The sequence below is a fragment of the Rattus norvegicus genome, chromosome 18 (genome assembly GCF_021556685.1).
Source record: "Rattus norvegicus strain SHRSP/BbbUtx chromosome 18, alternate assembly SHRSP_T2T, whole genome shotgun sequence".
Taxonomy (NCBI): Eukaryota; Metazoa; Chordata; class Mammalia; order Rodentia; family Muridae; genus Rattus; species Rattus norvegicus.
Window position 1 is genome coordinate 52,606,787 of NC_141551.1, and position 16,218 is coordinate 52,623,004.

The 16,218-nt window shown below is 43.9% G+C and overlaps 1 protein-coding gene across 1 annotated transcript in view; it reads left to right on the plus strand.

Moving 5' to 3' along the window:
* The first annotated feature begins 1,307 nt into the window (after positions 1 to 1,307).
* Positions 1,308 to 16,218, plus strand: part of Megf10 (multiple EGF-like domains 10) — a 157,073-nt gene continuing 142,162 nt past the window's right edge. Inside the window, exon 1 of the mRNA XM_087592318.1 lies at positions 1,308 to 1,961. The gene's annotated coding sequence lies outside the window, so the exon portion shown is untranslated. The remainder of the gene's footprint in view (positions 1,962 to 16,218) is intronic.

Here is a 16,218-nt window from a genome sequence, read left to right on the forward strand (position 1 = left end):
GATGACCTGAATTTGATTCTCTGGACACACAATGACGGAAGGAGAGAAGTGACTTCGGCAGGTTGTCTCTGACCTTCATACCAAACACCCTCAACATCAACAAGAGACATAAAACTGTAACAAGACATTTAAAAAGACCCCACTGGACAAAATGGGAATCAGTTTGGAGATTTACTTTGGCAGTGGAGTAGAATTATTGATTGTCTCACTTACTGGACGTTACCCAAATGTTTCCACTGTTCAAAACACATCAAACTGCACAGCAAACACGGCGCAGTATGCTGCAGGCAAATTTAAACTGATAACAATACTGAAAGGAAAGTAGAATAGCAGGGTTTTTTTTTAAGGCAAGCTTTGGGGAATACACACACTGAACTGGTATTCATCCGAGAGCTGCAGAAAACTGTCGTACACATCAATTACTTCGAGACTTAGCGGACCTTGTGTTTCACAGTTCGGATTCCGGGCAAGGAGAATCTGTGGGTCCTAGCCCAGGTCAAGGGCCTGAATGACCTCCCCGCCAGGACCGTATGTAGTGCTTGTGACAAAGGCGGTCTCCCAAAGATAAATGAGGGTTATACCTAGTTAACTAACCAGCCAGACAGCCAGACAGATGGACAGACAAAGCAACTAGACAGCTTACAACAGTCTGTCCTCTCCAGAGATTTCAGGGAACAGCAAAGACGATGAGGACAGGTGTGGTTCAAACATGTTCACTTTGCTTCAAGAAATAAGAGTGTTCCTTCGTTTCACTATGAGTTCACTCAAAGCAATTTGGAGTCCGGATTTTCTGCCAAGATAATTTGACACAGTTGTAAGCGTGGAGGATTTTTCTAGAAAGAACTTCCTTCATCTGAGGAAAAGAAACCTTCCAGGGCAGAATTGTCTGGCTATCCGATGTTGAAACCTTGCCTGCTTTCGTGTTGGTTTGGAAGTGAGAAGAATTAAGAAACCACTGTGTGAGAACTAGAAAGTGTTGTATCTTCCCAGGTTGTTGGGACTCAATGGAATTGTGCAGTCTGGGAGGGGGAAAGTGGGCGGAGGAGCCCGCAGGTTCAGGTCTATCCCCGGGTCTCCCGGGCATCCTGGGCGGTCGGCAGAGGGAGCTATTCCCCAAGAAATCACCTCGGAGGGCCTGGCAGCGACCCGCCCGGAGTTAGGCGACGGGGGAGCTGTCCCCGCGCCCCCCCCCACAGGCTGGTGGGTCACCCTCCAATCGCCTCCCTCCTCCCTCCCCACTTTCCCAGTCACTTAGCTGCCGCTCGGTTCCTGGTGACCTGGCCTGGTCCCCATCCCTTCTCCGTCCCACTTTTGCGCTCCCTCAGTCTGGGGACGCGCTGTCCTGTCCGCTTGGCGGATGCTGGCCCTGTCCCCCAAATCCTTGTAGAGCGCCTAGACTCTTCTCCTGGGGTACTTTGAGGAGGGGTTAGCACTGGTACTGTGGAGCACAGCACTCTGTTATCACTCTCTCAAGCCCCGTGGTGAGTCTTAAGTTTGCCAACTTCTTGACTCAGTCACTGACTGGGGTCCCAGGAGTCCGGCCGGAAGGAGATTGCAGGTTTGGAGGGACCGCAAGCGAGCGACATCGCTCCCCCTCCCCAAACCTCCCCCCCACCGGCCACTGTCCCGGAGGCAGCAGCTGCAGCAGAGGCAACTGCTCGCATCCCAGCCGGGCTCGGGTTACCGCCTTCTTCCTCCAGCATCTCCTGCCAGACAGGGAAAAGCTTGATCAAGTTTGCAGCAGGACTCGGTCCCTGTGCAAAACTGGGGCTCCGGGACGGGCCTGCTTCCCCGCGTCCGCATCTCCAGAGCTTAAGCAAGACTAGCATACATTGCTTTCTCCTGGGACTCTGCTTGGAAGCCAGCAGCCGCGGTTGGGAAAAGATTTTGAATCTCGGCTGGAGTGGGTGAAGACCAGGGGAAAACAGGTTGCACTGCCAATCACAGCATTTCAGGACCGGGTAAGAGTTAAGCAAACTCAACCCTGGAAGCCCTTGGCCTTGGTGGCTTCTGGGGGGCTCTTTGGGGCCTGAGGGCATGTTTCCCTTTAACCAGAATTCCTTGGTCTCGTGGAAGTGGTAAAAGGATGTGCTGTCCTGGTGGTTTATCTGCTTCCCGAGGGAGGGATTTGTTGTCATTGTTTGTGTTTGGTTTTGTTATCTGGGACCGTGCAGGGAATGCCAGGGAAGGTCTCCCAGTTATGGGTGTTTATTTTTTGCCGCTGTGTTGCTTTGCCCGTGTTTGTTCCACGTTGATTGTGACATTGGTGGGTGCAGGGAGATGGGGGGCGGTGGTCATACAGCTTCAACCTGGCCTTCTTCTGAGGTCTGTCTAGTACTACTCTCCGGTCTTGACTAGTTTCCTAAACATTTCTTTCTTTAGTACTTGATACTTGGTTTGTGTTTGCCAGCAGGGGATGCTTCTTTTCCTGCCTTTAGGGGTGTGGGGGAGGGACGGGGGGGGGTTCTAGGCAGGTTCCTAAACTATGGGGTCCTTGTCAGAATGCTTGGTCCCTTGGATAATGCAGAAAGGGACAGTCCTTAGAGCTGCATTTACTTCTTTAAGGAAAGTACACTTTTTTGTTGTTTTTCTTTTAAATCTCTTCGTGCTAGGACTCTAACACCCGATTTGGGAAAACATTTTGTCTTTTTTTTTTTTCTTCTGGAAGTATTTTTCTGAATGGCCCTACTGAATAAAAGAGACATGGGGAACCATACTTGCTGCTCCTTTCACACATAACCTCACACGAACCCCTACATTTTTTAAGGGAACAATGAAAGCCTGGGATTTTATTGGCCTGAATGAGGCATTATTTCTGCTTTTGGCCAATAATAGCCATGCTGTGCCAAGGCGGAGAGAATGGCATTCTTGATCCTTTATGCCAGGTCTTACTTTGTATACAGTATTCTCAAATAAAAACCCTTCAGTCCTTATGGATGACACTACCCAGAAATCCCACCAGTCTGACTGGCAGGCTCCAAGGAGTCAGTTTGCACGGTGCTTTTGTTTTGTTTACAAGGCCAAAGCACTCCTTTGGTGAACTCCTAGAGTATGATGTTCTGGGCCCAGCACGCCACCCTGATGCTTTGCTGTTGTGCAGTTTGGTGTGGGTTAACACCTGTATGCATGTGTATAAAATCAGAACGAAATAGTCGGGCTTACTCAGGAGCTAAGAGAGTTAACGCTTTGGAAGCTCTAACAAGCCCCACACAGAGGAGCAGTTAGCTGTTATTACTATTACCTTATTATTGAGCCACCCGTGTGCTGCTGTGATTATCCACATATGGTTAGCGATCGGCAAGAGTTCGTTGATATTTTCATTGAAAGGGCTTTGATGACTGATCTCACCTCCAGGCTTTACCATCGCCCAGGGCAGGAAGGTTCGCTCAGCCTGCCTCACCTATGCTCTTTGCGGTGTTTTCTGTGGGGTACTTTCAGTGGTAAGGAAGGTGCATGTGGTGGAGCTTGGATCTGAGGCGGGTTCATGATTGGATGCCAATGACTGTGGGGATTGACAGCCTCTACACTTCTTAGAAACCTTTTGGGTTGGCATAGTTTCTTTATCGTACCTTTATGAAGGCTCTCTTACATTAAGTGGCTTTTGTACTAATTTCTTTGGTTGTACTTACAAGATGAATGTGTGCTGTTGCTTTATGACCATCTCTGCCCGGCCTCATTTTAAGTATGCCAGCACTTTCTTCTTGTGGCTGGAGCTCTCTATAAAGCAAATCTCGAATACCTTAGCCACAAACCTCAACACCTGATTAAATATACACAGGAACACAGAACACTGAGGATTTCAGTAAAGTGTTCAGTGTGATCTCAGACAGGCTGCTTCTCTCTTTTGACATCAGTTTTATGACGTGTGAGCTTGTGTGTGTGTGTGTGTGTGTGTGTGTGTGTGTGTGTGTATGTGTGTGTGTGTGTAGTAGGAGGGAGGGTAAGGAAAGAGCTTTGGTGTGCCTCCTGGTTCTAAAGCCTTTCCATTAGTGGCCTTAGTTCACTGGTGGCGTTTGGTTCCCTTTCTCGTTTTTAGCAGTTGTTTGGGGTGCATGAGTTATGGGACTCCCATCTTTGCTGGCTAACTATTGATAGGTGAAAACGGGAATGCACTAAGCCCCCTTATATTCCACCAGCTGCTTTCAGACTTTGGGGGTACATCAGAGTCAAGGATGAAAATTTTTTAAGAAATTAGATTTTTTTTTTGCCATGAGAAATTACCAATACCTGATCATTTTTTACCTAAACAAATAACAGTTTCCTATGGTTTATCCATGTGTAAACCTTGGCCCCTCCTTGATTCGGAGACAGAAAGTCTTGGGTGAAGTTGAGCGCATCCACGGAGTCCCACAGTGGTCCCAATGAGTCCCCTCCATTCCACAGCGGAGGATACGTCTGCAGCACTGTTTCTTCTGTCTGATGACACATTTCCAAAATACAAATCTGATCGTGTGATCCACTTGCTTAGGTCCTTGGTGGATCATGAGGAAACCATCAGCATCTCCTAGGGGCTTGTTGAAAAGAGTCCCCAAGTAGGGTTGGAGGGACGCTGGGTCCTAGAGTTCAGTGAGCCTGTCAGCCTCGGTGCTGTTCTGCATGTGAGCACCTTTGTACCATCTCCTTTGTTGTTCTTTGCGTCCTTGCTTCCCAGCCCTCCAGTCCCCGTGGATGTCACATGTCCCCAAATCCACAGCACCCTTTCCTTTCTGTGGCCTAGCTGTGTAGATGGCCCTTTCTATTGAAAATGCCCGTGGCCTTCTTTTCTGTGTGAGCAGCTTCCTGCTGTCCATTTATCTTTGAGGAATTAGCTTAAATCAGATGTTCCCTCCGAACTTTCTATTTCTCTCAGAGGCAGTAGCTGCATTGGGTTGCCATTCCTCTCTGTGGACAGCTTTTTTTTTTTTTTAACAGTGTTAGTCATATTGTTATCTGAATGATATCCCCAGCAGGTTAATGAGTTCATCATTCCTTGTTGGAAGGAACTTACTCAGATGGCTGGAATATAAAAGCTATATAGCACATGTGGGAGAAGAACGAATGAATGAACGAATGAATGAATGAGCAGTATCTATTACGAGTGTGTCTGTTCAGAGTGGTGGAGAAGTCAGTACAGAACTTGCTACTTACCTAGACATGACCAATGAAGTTGGTAGTGGCAGAAAAGAAGACGCTCAAGGCTGTCCTCGGGGACTTACAAAACACCCCATACTACTGAATTCATGTTATGTGTTCAACATCACAGTAGGTGCTGCATGTAACAGAGAGAGAGACAATTGTACTTTCGAAGGCCTTTGCTTGTGAATACCTGTGTCTTGGTGCTGAAGTGGAGACGCTGATATCAATACAACTAGCCAACACTGCCCTTACTCGCACATGCGTGGTAACTGCCTCAGTACCGTCTTTCTTACTTTCCAACACGGACACAGTCCTGAAAGCAGGTCTAAACACGGGGCAGAGCTGTGTGATGTGAGGGACGGTGGCCTCAGAAGGCCAAATCATCTCTCCTTATTCTTCTACTTTGTGATCTAGACACAGCATCCCGTATGCTCCCCTTTCTTAAACATCCTTTGCCTTGGTTATTTCCTCCTCGAGGAACCAAACGTTAGCCAAGGTCAATTATCATCTGATTCTGTCGAAAGCTTTGCCATTTTTAGTATCTGTAGTAACTTCCTCCTTTGTCCCACATTAAATTTAATGAGAAAAAATACTTGTAATTGCCGGTAGAGTTTTTATTTTTCCTGTTTCCACTCATCTTTCTGAGAATGAATTATGCAAATTGGAGCAAATGTTGCCTCATCAAAGACGAACTATTGGCTCATGGCCATTGCACATAAAACAGACACAGGGGAAGTCCGTTCATCGGTGGGAGATGGCAACATCGATGAGTGAGCACAGGAAACTGAGGCTGTCGGGTTGCGAACACAGCCCCAGTGTGCAAGCATGTGGGCCCAGTATTTACTCTGAGAGCTTATTTTAAGAATTGATGCAGACTCATTGAGTCCTGGTGATTCAGCGTTTATAATTCTTTCCTTCTGGAATGATTTTTTTTCTTGCCTGTGCATCTGAATTGCCTCAATTACGAACTTGTCCATTCCTTAATCTGAAATCCAAAGTTCCTGCTCATCTCTTAGCCATACTGAACACTGAAGATGAGCTTTCACTGTAATCATTCTTACTGCTTTTAAACATATTTGTGCGTGTGTGTGTGTGTGTGTGTGTGCGTGTGTGTGTGTGTGAAGGGCTAATTTAGGCAGCTTAAAGGCTTGCCCATGTGTGAATGAAGTACAATATTCACGCCACTGGTGTTTTATTTTATTGGACTTCATCTGCCCAGCTGCCAGTGGCCATGAGTCTGTTCTTTGATGATAAATGCCATGCCCCGAGCCAGTCTGGAAGTGTGGCTGTAACACTACATCCTGTAGTTAACACTATTAATGCCTATTGATTTCTCTCCTATTTCATTTTTGATGATTTATTCTCCCAGATAAAGAAACTATGTAAAGCATTCTAACCACCTCAATTTCCTATTCAGAGAGCAATAAATCATACACCCTCCTCCCCCTCCTCCCCCCAGCTCCACTTGTAAGACAAGGGAAATAGAATTTCAGTGTGGGACGCCTTGACTTGCTAGGTGCATTTACAGGATATTAGCATCTGTTAAAAACATCAGATCTTTGGAGCAAGGAAGCCTCACTGTGGGGGTGACCAAGTACCGTGTTATTAATATCATGTCCAGCCCAGACGAAATGTGCAAATGTGGCAGGCTCTAAAATACAGCTTCAGATGGCATCTTGTGTCTTTAACAAATCCTCTAAGTACTCAGTTGTTTTTTTTTCTTTTTGCTGTTTTTGTTGTTTTGTTATTTTGAGACAGGGGTTCATGTAGCTCAAACCAACCTCAAACACATTATGTAGTCAAAGACAGCTTTGAACTTCTGATTCTTCTGCCTCTGCCTTCCGAGTGCTGGGATCCACAGTCATGTTCTACCACCATGGGTTTATGCAGTGCTGGCAATAAAACTCAAAACCTCTTGCGTGAAGACAAGCACTCTACCTAATGCATTCCCATCCTTCAGTTAGTTTTCAAAAAAAAAAGTGTTTTGGGAGCTGTTTTACAGCTAAACTGTAAAGAACACATACTCTTCTTTCAGAGGACCTAATTTGGTTCCTAGAACCCCCATTGGGGTGCGACCACCAGCACTTATTCTTGCACACCCCAGAATTAGAATGAATAAAGATAAGTATTTGAAAACTGGGAGCCAAGCATGGTGGCACACTCATCGCTCTGGAAACAGAGAAAAGCTGGTCTCTATGAGTTTGAGTCCATCCTGGTTTATATGGTGAATTCCAAGGCAGCCAGCGCTACATAGGGAGACCTTGTCTCAAACAAACAGGACATTGAACTCATGGTGTTGGGCTTGCTAATCACACACCCTTCCACTACGCTCTATGCCTTCAGCCTTAAAAACATTTGTTGGTAGAAATAGAAAACCAAAATTCATCAATTCTTGTCATTTTTTTTATGGAATAAAATAGAACTACAGCATCTTGGTTTCAAATTTAGGAAACAAATCCTTCAGCCAAAATGGAAAAAAAAGTTAAGTTCTCCTCCCCACTGACAATCTTGAGAAGTTTATTTTAAAAAAATGATTGTTTTGTTTTGTTTTGAGACTACGTTTAAGACTGTAGCCCAGACTAGACAAAATCTGAATGGTCTTTCTGCCTCTGCCTTCCTCGTGCTGGGGTCCAGGTATGTACCACTATATTTGGATTTTAAAAAAACACTTTATTTTAGATGAGGAATTGATGACAACCCATGATTTTGGCTTTTACAATTAATTGGTTTGAGTTTTATTCTTTACACCATTATATATTTATTAGATATATAATGTGTAACAATAAACATTACAATTACCAAGAAAGAGTTAATACCTTTGGAAAAAAAATCTAGATTAAATATATATTCACACACATATAATATATATACTCTCTCTCTACACACACACACACACACACACACACACACACATACACTCTGTCTGTCTGTCTGTCTGTCTGTCTGTCTGTCTATCTATCTATCTATCTATCTATCTATCTATCCAGCCAGGTAGCGCTGGGTGTAGTCAGGGTTTAATAGGCAGGTCTGAAAGGTGGCTTCAGGTTCGTGCAAGGAAGAGGGTATACTGACAGGTAACTTTCTGCAGAGGATTCGTGTGGGCAGGACACCTCAGGCAGGGCGATCCCAGCAAATACATGGCAATGGGAGCACCATTTCAAAGGGGTTGAGAATTGTTTTTATGACAGCTCCTTATGGAGTCACAGGACTGGTTTCTGTCTGCCCCTCACATCACTGTCTGTGTTTTAAAGGAACCCAACACATGTTACTGCTATTAGTTTCTTAGAGAGACCAGATGTGGGCGCCCTATTGAGATTCAAATAAAGTTTGGCTTAGAGGTCCTTCCCCATTCATGACAAGGCATGACTGGAAAACGAGCCTTTCCACCGCAGAGGGAGTTCACAGGAAGGGATAGCCAGGGCTTGAGCTTTCTAGAGTCATCAGGGGCGGAATTCAGATTTACCCTTGACCTGTCTCAAGATTGCTTTACCACGTGATGGTGTCAGCTGTCCCAGCCTGAAGCTACTTACCTAACGTGAATGTCACTCTATGTAGTAAAAAGGCTTTGAGCTGGCTGACTTTTAAAGTTTGGGATTGGACGGGAAATTCATACTTTAATATTTAAAACAAAATATTAAATATGATCTTTGTACATTTTTGAGAGGATGGTGAGATACATTTCCACCAAACAGATGCACAAACCCATACACAAACTGAAAAAAAAGCTTTAAATGTGTGTGTGTGTGTGTGTGTGTGTGTGTGTGTGTGTGTGTGTGGTGTGGTGTGGTGTGTGTGTAGCTGGAGCGCAAACCCAATGTATACGCTATGCTAAACGGTCATTTCTGTCTTTGAGCTACATGACAGTCCAGCATGCATGTCTGCTTGTACTGTTGTTGGTGACAGTGACCGTGGCTTTCTTGGTTCCTTCTGCCATCAGGAACTGTCCTGGTCTGTTGCTTTCTGATGCTCTCAGTCTCTGTGGGGTGCTCCAGCATGTCCTTCTTCTTCTCTTCCAGCCCCGCCTCTTTCACTAACACTCCCGTTGTCTTCTGGAGAGCCATTACTGTTTTTAAGCACCCCTGTTTCTTTCCCCATATACTTTAGTGCCCTTATCTTTGCGCCTTTTGCTTTCTAGACTAAGATTTATAACCCTGGCACAGCACTCAATATAAGGCCCAGCCAGTTTCCTTCTTGCCTCTACTTCATCCCTTAACCAGATGTGCCAATGCCATCAGTGAGGTTGGAAATGCTTGTGCTGGACCCAGGAATGTGCATTCTCAGCGAGGCAGGGTGATGCCGATGGTCTAGGGGTGCACTAGGATTCTTGTTTGGGGTTATAGGGTTCTATTCAAATAGCACATTTATTTCTTTTCCTTTTTTTAATTTTTAATTTTGGCGATGGCCAGAGTGGGCATGGAAAATAGTTGGTCTGTGAGAAGCTGTTCCCTTCCTCTCTCCTTGGGGGGACAATAGCTGTAATACAACACTGCTCATGTGACAAACAGAGAAAGGCACCCATTGTTTGTGGGTTGGCTGATGTTCCACTTGGCTCTGGCTGGCTGTCCGATTGAGCTTGGTAGCCCCAAGGAAGCAGACACACTTAAATCAGACAGACAAAGAAAGGAGGTCAAGGCCTTCCACAGTTAAACTACTGGCAGCAATGTGTAGGAGGTAGGGTTTGGGAAGGCAAAATGTAATTCTGGGGAAGACTCATTCATCTACTGCGTGAGGCTGCAGACACACTTCAGGAAAACACGAAGTTGATGAAACACCAGTGTGTCTTTGACCAAGAAAGATTTTTTTTTTACCATTGTCTCACTGACTTATCTGATTATAGAATTTTATTACTTACTTTTTAAAACTAAAAGATCCCCCTCTATGATAGGTAAAGACATATTTCTTAGCTTCTTTCTCCAGGTTCATCAGGACAGACATCAGGGCTAGGGGTTGATAGAGGGCTTACCTAGCACAAAGACCTGGGCTCAATCTTTGTCAGCACATAAACTGGGCATGGAGGCACATGCCTGGAATCTCAGCACTCGGGAGGGAAAATCAGGAGGATCAGGACTTCAAGGGCATCTTCAGTTCCATGGTGAGTTCCAGGCCAGCCCAGGGTTGCTAATCAATTAACACCAACAACACCTAAGTGACAGTTCTAAAAAGCACCCTGGATTATAGCCTGATATCTCAGAGGAAGATTTCTTGGGTAATGATTACTAATTATATCTTAAGGGTTAATAATTCCCATCCAAATATGGATTTGAATAGAGATCTTGCATTTGAGAATTACTTTTTGAGTTCAAAATACAATTGAATCCACCAGAATGTTACCAATATATTTGGGAAGTTATAATGCTATTTAATACCATCCCTCACTCCCAACTCCCAAATCGGATCTCTGTACTTGATGAAAAGAGTTACAAACTTCCTGTAAAGATCTAATTGTGAGATCAACAACTGGACACATTCTTCGAATCAGAGGAAGATTCAAATTCAAGGTCACATCCTCTGCAAAGGTCGCCGACTTTCCAACAGAATTGTTCTTTTAGCCTGATTACCCCCTTTACGAAAAGTATGCCATTCATTCAGACTTTGCCTCTGGGTTTCTTTCAAAAGGACACCCTGTCCCTAGTTCCTGTGCATATTTGTGGATAGCTATTCTCCGTGAGTCTTTCTTAATTTTTCTTTTCAACTAGACAAAGAATGCTGACCTGAGGGAAGCTGAGGAGGAAAGCCTTGCTGGGTGTAATGGGTTCTAGAGAACACATTTGTATCAAGTGTTCAGACAGCTGGTGCCCTCGGCCAGTAGGAATCCTTTCTCCTCTGAGATAAGAGGTTTTGTGGCTGGCAGCATCTGCCTGAAGTAGAGGGGTACTCAGGAGAGGGCAATTTATGACTTACTTCAGGTCACATAGGGCTCCTAATTAAGTCTGTTTTTGGACCTTGATTATAGATTATCCTTGCAAATCCATTAAAAGAAGAAGAGACAAGTGGATTGTGGAGAGGCAAGTATCTTTATTTTCATTAAGCTTTCCACGCTCATCTCTCCCGTAGTTAGGTTTTCCTTTTCTAAATGGGGCTTTGGTGTTGCCAATGATGCGTATGCAGGAATGATATGTAACAGTGAAGGGGGAGCCTCACACAGCAAAATGATCATGTTAAAATCTGGCTTTATTAGTTAATTAATTTTCAATTCATTGCCATTAGGCTGGTTCCTTAGCTCTGTCTATATGAGGTAGAGAGAGAGGCTCTCTCCTCGGGGGTCAGAGTGGGGACTACTGGACTATACTTGAAGTCACATAAAGACGAAGTGTTGGCTGAAAGCCATCAGAGAGTCGCATGCTATCTCTTTGTTGTTGTTCCTTATGTGTGGTCTCTGCTTTTAGTTGTTCATTATCTTAGTGATTCTTTTTGATGTTGTCCATGCCTCAAGTGGCACGTTTAATTCTTATGCTTTATCGGGCACAGGATGCTTGTGGTACTTAGTTTTCTATCAGAATCTGCACTCTGTCCACAGAGGGGTTGGGCTCAATGTTGTTTATGTGGATGTATTCAGCTTGCCAGAAATCCTTGAGCAGTTACATTTTGATGTGTTTACTCCCTTTTGGTGCCCCTTGCTATATGTGGGGAAAAGCTAAAATACTAAAGCCCCATGTTTACTATGGAATTAAATTCTAATAATGATAGGAAGAGATAAACCCTTATCATATGGATCTTGCTATGCTTGTGCAGGAGTTACTGTCCCATAGCAGGAAGAGCCAACATACAAATCAATGGCTTGCCCAGATACTATGTTCGTCTAGGCAGCAAATCCAGTACTGAGAGGTCAAAATGTTAGCAGAATACCATTCTTTAGACTCTAAACTCAAGATAGCTAAACAGTAGGCTATCCTATCTTTACCTTCTTCGAATACATAATAATCGGCCATGAAAAATCAGGGAAGGACCATGTGAATCATAGGTATTTATTTTTGACTCGTTAGATGATGGTTGTCCTGAATTCTGGTATTGGAATACTTCCGCACACACACAGGCATGCACCCACATGTGCACATACACTTTTGCACACACACTCATGTGCACACACACCTTACTGTTTTCCACAGCAGCACGCAGTGATAGGGGTGTTTCCACCTCTTGTCTCTCACCTGTCTTAACCAAACTCCGTGGTGTTGGGGAGAGGCAGAGCAGCAAAGCAGTTAGCACTTCCTGTCCCACAGCAGTCTGCCCTGTTTTCTGTCATCTATGAGCGTTGGACCATGTAGATTGTATCAGCATGTGTCACTGCATTTGTGGGACACCCAACTCTGTATTTTTAATATGGGATAATAAATTCAACTGGAAAAAGAATAGAAATGGTTTATTTTCTAAAGGAGAGTTTGGCCTGTTGACTTGAACATGGGTACTCCATCTGTGAGAGATCTGAGTTCCTATTTTGTATTCTTCATTTAGGATATGGGTGTTAAAGGTTGAATATTGATTTATGTAAACGTGATTATAGTTGTGGAATAAAAAGACAAGATTTTGATGGTCTTGGTCTGCTCCTTGCCTTTACTGTTTGAAATGTGACAATGTAGTCTGAGATTCAGCCTCTATTCCTAAAACGTTGTGACTTTGAGCAAATGGCAAGCTCTTTGAGATCTGTCGATCATCTGTGACAGGGTAATAGCATGTAACTCAGTCGTCTGTACTGTAGTGGCAGGCTCACAGTAAGCATCTAGGACCTACTCTAATCATGATTCAAAGCAGGTCACATGAAAGCAAGGAAGAATAATGAACCCACCCAGGAATTAGACCTGCTTATGCTTCAAATGAGTGATGCATTTGAGCACTTAAATCAGATTCTGCTAATTAGCACAGAGTTTAAAATGTGTAGCCTCCAATATAAATGCAAGCTATAAGGGATTTTTAAAACATTCTGAAGTAGAAAAATGATAAAATTTACTAATGAGCATATGTGTTTAATTAGAGTGTTTTGCTAAAAGAGACATCTTGACTGTAGAATGAGACAAAGCCGCTGGTACAGTTCCTAGTACAGAACTTACTCTTCCAAGGTAATGGGGAATTTAAGACAGGCACTCCAAGAAAAACTGAGTACATATTCACGGGAGCATTAAAATAGTTCAAATTATTTTGGTGGATAGAAACTCACATGTCCATCAGTTGAGGATGAGGGACCATGTAACTATGCACTGGAATATTATCCAGTCACAAAAAGAGAATGAAGCACGGCATATGTTCCAACATGGATGACTATGCGACAGGAGAGGAGGTATGTTTACAAATCTACATGGTACGTTATTCCGTTTACACGAAGAATCTAGACAAGACAAGCCAATAGTCTCAGAAGGGAAGGGAATGGTAGAAGAGCCTGATAAATGTTTGGTGTCTTGTTGGTGGGGGACAGTCTGGAAGTGTATAGTCACAATGGTGGTGTTTGTATAACATGATTAAAATGAAGAATTGTTGGCTCTGTCAACTTTAACCCAACTGTTTTTTTCACCTTATAAAATATCCAGATGTTTTACGTTTGGGTAAGATGTAACTACCAGCAAGAATTAAACAATCTGTGCTCACTTTGTGTCTGCTATGAGGTAAGGCTTTCCTGCTTGTTGGGAAGGATGCTGAAGATGAAAAGAGACTGCAGTGTTCTTAGGAAGATGGGAGAGGATGAGGGAGAGGTGACAGACTGCAATTACTTACCTCAGAGCCCTGAGTTTGGGTGACTAGACAGGGCTTTTTGGAAGAGATTGAACTTTGAAAGACAGGTGAAGCTTATGCCATAAAATGAAGGAAGAGAGAATTCCAGCTTGTAGAAATGTGTGTGTGTGTGTGTGTGTGTGTGTGTGTGTGTGTGTGTGTGTTACATGGACAGGCAAGGGCAGCAGGCAGAGGCAACACAGTGGCGTGTTTATGATCAAGTATTGACAAATAAAAATGGAAGTGTACATTGGAGACAAGGACAGAAGTCTTAGAAGCTGTTGCTACTGCTTAACTCTCTGGACCATGAAGGTGTGTGTACCTAGGTAGGTGGCATGTCTCACACAGGAAAGGGTTGTTTAGTGAAGATAAGTCAACCATGCTATGAGAACCCCATGATGGAAATTAATAGTTTAAATCTGAGCCACGGGGATTAATGGCAAGTGATTGAATGCAGCCTATATTACCACAAAAAATGCAGTAGATTGCAAGGGGTTATTGTTGATGATAAAGTTATAAAAAATAGGGGGGTGACCTTAAGGAGACTAGTGCAATAATTTCACCAAGTCTGTACAAATTCATTCATAAATAATTTAATTACATGATTTTTTTTTAAATAAAGGATGTGTGTGTGTGTGTGTGTGTGTGTGTGTGTGTGTGTGTGTGTGTGTGTTTTGTGTGTTGCTGCATGTCTGTGGAAGCCACTGAGCAACATTAGGCTTGCTCCTTGGTGTCCGCCATCTTTTACTGAGACCGTGTCTTTCAGTTGGTTCATCTGATTGGCTAGGAGGAGCCTTAAGGTATCTCTTGGTCTCTGCCTTCCCAGTGCTAGGATTCCAAACTGCCAGGAGCAAAAATGTCTGTGTACTCACAGATAAGCATGAGGGAATCCAGAGATGCTAAACACACAGAGTTGTCTCTTCAAAGAAAGAGATGTATGACCTGTTTTCCACCCAGAAGGGTAGGAATGGAGATGGCTAGTTAGGCTTAGGTAAACCCCGTACTAAGTATAGGGCCAGGCCATCCGTGGCTATCCCAAGCTCCTACAAGCAGGACCAGAGGTGATTAATAGTCTAGGAGACCTCTGTGCTAATCTGTATGGCCAGGGGCTCCCCTAGCCTCCTACAACCAGGATTGGATGTGACTGATAGTCCCAATGACATCTGAACTTTCTGTGTAGCTGAGAACACACTAGATCCTCCCCTAGACTCTTAAGATAACACATCTATCCAATCTACAGACCATCTTCATGAAGGAACTGACATGTACTTCTTGAGGAGAGTTTTGATGTAACTATGCCTCATTCTGCATATGGAATTGTGTTACATCAAGGACCCCACCCCCCAATTCTACTGTACTTAAATATGCCTAAAATAACCTGCCCATGTCAAACTCTTGAAGTTTGAACCAACACTAGCTACTGAGTCATGTTGAACTAGATTTCCTTCTTATCTCACATTGATTAACACTCTTCTGGCCATAATCTATACAGAGTCCTCCCACACCAAGCATGTGTCACGATGCCTGGCCTTTTTGTTTCATGGGGTTTTGGGATCAGACTTCTACTTACATAAGCTCTTTATTGATTCAGCTGTCTCCCCAGTGAGGTACATTTTATTAAGCACCAATTTATTGTCTTGGATGCAATTGTCTATGCTAGGGATAAGGAAATGACTAAGGTAAGAAAGTTCCCACACTAGCGGATTTTCATTCTAACATACACTGTGAACACTAATTGTTACATCTAGTGGACAAGTGTAGTTGAAAGCTTGAGGCGTGGGTTGCTGTAATGTAGTTTAGCGCATGGACTCAGAACCAAGCTTCCTGGACTTGGCCTATTTCATCATTTATTGGATGTTTATACTGAAGTCAGTTACCTGATGGTGTCTCAGTTCTTTTATCACTTAGGCGGGAAATAACGATGTTATTTTCCTCACAGAGCCATTATGGGTATTGAGTGAGACTGTGAGTAGAGGGAGCTGGGTACTGCCACTCAGCAAATGCTCAGGAACTTTGGTTTCTTTGCTTGTCAGTATCTGGTTTCTATCCAGGGATTTGTCTGGGTCACTTCTGTTTTCCATTCAGCCTATTCCACAATCCTTATGGAAGGATCTCAGGCTTAAACTGTCTTTCATATGCCATACTGTGTTGGGTATGAACTTGCTGAGTTAATTAGCATGCAGACTCAGCTTTTTTGCAGTTCAGGCAAACAGCAGAGTCTTTATTAACAAACTGCCATCTAGTTCTTGGCTTGGGAAGAAACGTTGAGATAATGCTCCTCTCCACTCTTCATGAAGACATCGTGTGACAGACACATCCTGGCTGAGAGGTGCAACCTTCAGTGCTCAGAGTCGGGATTTAGTAAGCACAGTCTATGCTGCAGGCCTTACCCATATAGTCTTT